Here is a 3106-nt window from a genome sequence, read left to right on the forward strand (position 1 = left end):
CTCTAGCTGCCTCTTCACCTGACTTCTAGATACAGAAAAGTGGGAGGGAAAGGGAGCAGCAGCATCTCCTGATTTAGCTGAAGACAAATTTGAGGATGTAGAAGAAAAGTCCATGACTGCGGTTGAAGATTGACACGAAAGCTGTGGGTCAAAGGAGGGTGAGATGTCTGTTTGGCTGGGGGCAGGAGAGGAGGAAGATGAGCTTGTTCCTGAGCTGAACCTGTTGAAGAATGTGTTCAGCTCATTTGCTCTGTCCAGACTTCCATCCATCCGATTCTCCTTTTGCTTGAAACCTGTGATCTTCTTCATCCTTGACCACACATCTCTGATATTGTTCCTTTTCAGTTACTCTCCAGCTTCCTTCTATAAACCTCCTTGCTGTCTCTGATCTTGACTTTGAGCTGCTTCTGTATACTCATCAATAACTCCCTGTTATCAGTCACTTGGACAAYTCACCTACACTGCCATCACTAATATGCACCTTCATATACATTCATTTTTGTACTGTTCAATACGGTATATATAAATGTATATGCATATGTGTTTATGTAAATGTGTATATGTGCATTGGTATATACATCACATGTGTTTATTGTGGGGATGTTTTTGTTTATCTTTTATTTATCTTTCATTATTCTTTTCAGCCTCTCCTGTATTAAGCTGCAGTAATGTGCAAATTTCCCCACTGTGGGATCAATAAAGTTTTATCTTATCTTATCTTAATCATTAGTCGATCGATAAGATCAATCAACTTTAGATTAACCCATTAATCGATAACTTGCATCCCTAATAGCATTTGTTTTGTTTTTAAATGAAATGAGTAAATAAACAAAAAAATCTATGCTGCAATGGGGGTGGGGGGTGCGATTGCCCGCTGAAACAAAAAGTCTCAATGTCCCGTAATAAGCTGCGGCCGCAGCTGTCGCGGCGGCAACCCTCGAACCCGTTGGTGGACACCTTCGGTGAGGGATGCTGTCAAGCTGAAGAAGGAGTCCTATCGGGCCTTTCTGGCCTACGGGACTCCAGAAGCAGCTGATGGGTACCGGCGGGCGAAGCGGCATGCGGCTCGGATGGTCGCTGAGGCAAAAACCCGGGCGTGGGAGGAGTTTGGTGAGCCAGTGGAGAAAGACTTCCATAGGGCTTCGAGGCGATTCTGGTCCACCATCCGGCATCTCAGGAGGGGGAAGCAGTGCAGCACCAACACTGTTTATAGTGGTGTAGGAATTACTTAATGAAATCAGGGCCAGCCTATTTTCATAAATGTAATCCAGGATCTTGCAAGAAATGAAATCAGAATCAATGAAACACTCCTCTGATCATGAATGTGAAAAGAACTTGTGGTCTTGTCAGATTTCTCAAAATAAAGTAATTTATTTTAGATATATGANGATTAATTTCATTCAAAACTACAGTAAATTTCCAGTGCCTATAAAAATGATTCACAGACACTCAATGTGTTATGCTTTTATTGCTGTTATAAATCAATCATGGTCAATATAAATTGTCCTACTTTACAAAAAAAATTAAAATTAAAAACATTAAAAGCCCTAGTGTCAAAGTAAAATCAAAATTTTCAAAGTATTGCCAGTGAATTAAAAAATGCAATGTAAAATATGTGACTGCATAAGTWTTCACGCCCTTTAAAGTAACTGTCCTAATTCATCTCAGAGAAAAAAAAATTAAAGTACAAATCATAGATACACCACATACAGTAGATAGATGCAGAATGATTTCCAAGGCCCTAAACATCCCCAGGAGTTCTGTTAAACACATTAAGAAAGGTAAAAAAAAAATGAGACGTGTAAATCTACCAAGTGAAGGTCGTCTTCACAAACTGAGAGCAGGGAGAATAATGAGAAACCACCAAGACACCTGAGACCTGAGTTCTTTGTTGTTTTAATATAATTAATATTAGAACAAAATCGATAACACTTTATACTAACTACACCTTATTTAGCCTTTTATCACTAATAAATCAGTTAATGGCCCTACTCACCATCATGGGCAGACATTGGGTTTGGTCATTTCTCGTGGACTTTCTCTGGGACTCTATTGCACCTTTTACATGTAGGTCCACTAAAACTAAAGCTGATCCCTGGCTCAGTGACTCCACCCTCAGGCAGCGCTGGAGACGGGCTGAGCACAGCTCAAGATAGGCTTCGTGTGTCTCTTGAAATGTGAGGCATCTTTTAACTGAATATCAAATTGCTGTGAAAAGGGTGAAATCACATTATCTGTCAAATATCCTAGCATGTTGTTTCACACAGTTCTGTTTTAAACCCTCCCACTGTGATGTTTGATGTTTCTAACACTACCTGTCAGAGATTTTTTCAGGTTTTTATTTAAAGTGACTTCAGTCAAACAGAACATGGTGATTGTAGCATGGTTTCTGACAGTCCTTGCACCATCTGCTGTCCTTGAAAGTTTTGAACAAGTTTTTCTGTCCCTCCTCACTGAGGTAGTGCTTGGCATTAAATCTAGTTTCTGTGTACTGGACCTTACTCCTGCTAAGGTCTTCAAACCGGTTTTTAATATTGTTGGACCATTCTTTCTTTCTTTTATCAACAGTTGTCTCAGTTCTGGGATAGTTTCAGTTCTTTTAAACTTTTAATGTTGGTTTTTAAAGCTGTTCATGGTATTGCTCCTTATTTGTGTGACATTTTACAAGTACATCATCCAGTTAGAGCTCTTCCGTCTGCTGACTAACAGATCAAAGTCCAAACAGACTGTTCATTTGCTGTAGCTGGTCCAAAATTATGGAATTCATTACCATTTATCACTTGACCATGATCAATGACCTTTTTTAGTTCAAAGCTAAGCTGAAGACACATTTGTTTAGAATTGCTTTTAGCACCTGTAGTACACTGTTATTGTTATTTTCCTACCAGTGTTGTTGGTTTTTATCTTTATTTTTATTACTGAACTAATGGTAAGCACTTTGGTTCAGTAGTCACTGTTGTAAAATGCTGCATTAATAAAATTTAATTGATTGATTGAATAACTAGCTAACCTCGAAAATGTCCTGATGCATCTCAGTAATCCAGGTAAAAATATCAAAAAGAAAAAAAATTGTATAGGTCTTCTGGACGGGTTCTTCTCTAATGAA

The sequence above is a fragment of the Austrofundulus limnaeus genome, unplaced genomic scaffold (assembly GCF_001266775.1).
Source record: "Austrofundulus limnaeus strain Quisiro unplaced genomic scaffold, Austrofundulus_limnaeus-1.0 Scaffold1049, whole genome shotgun sequence".
In the NCBI taxonomy this organism is placed as follows: domain Eukaryota; kingdom Metazoa; phylum Chordata; class Actinopteri; order Cyprinodontiformes; family Rivulidae; genus Austrofundulus; species Austrofundulus limnaeus.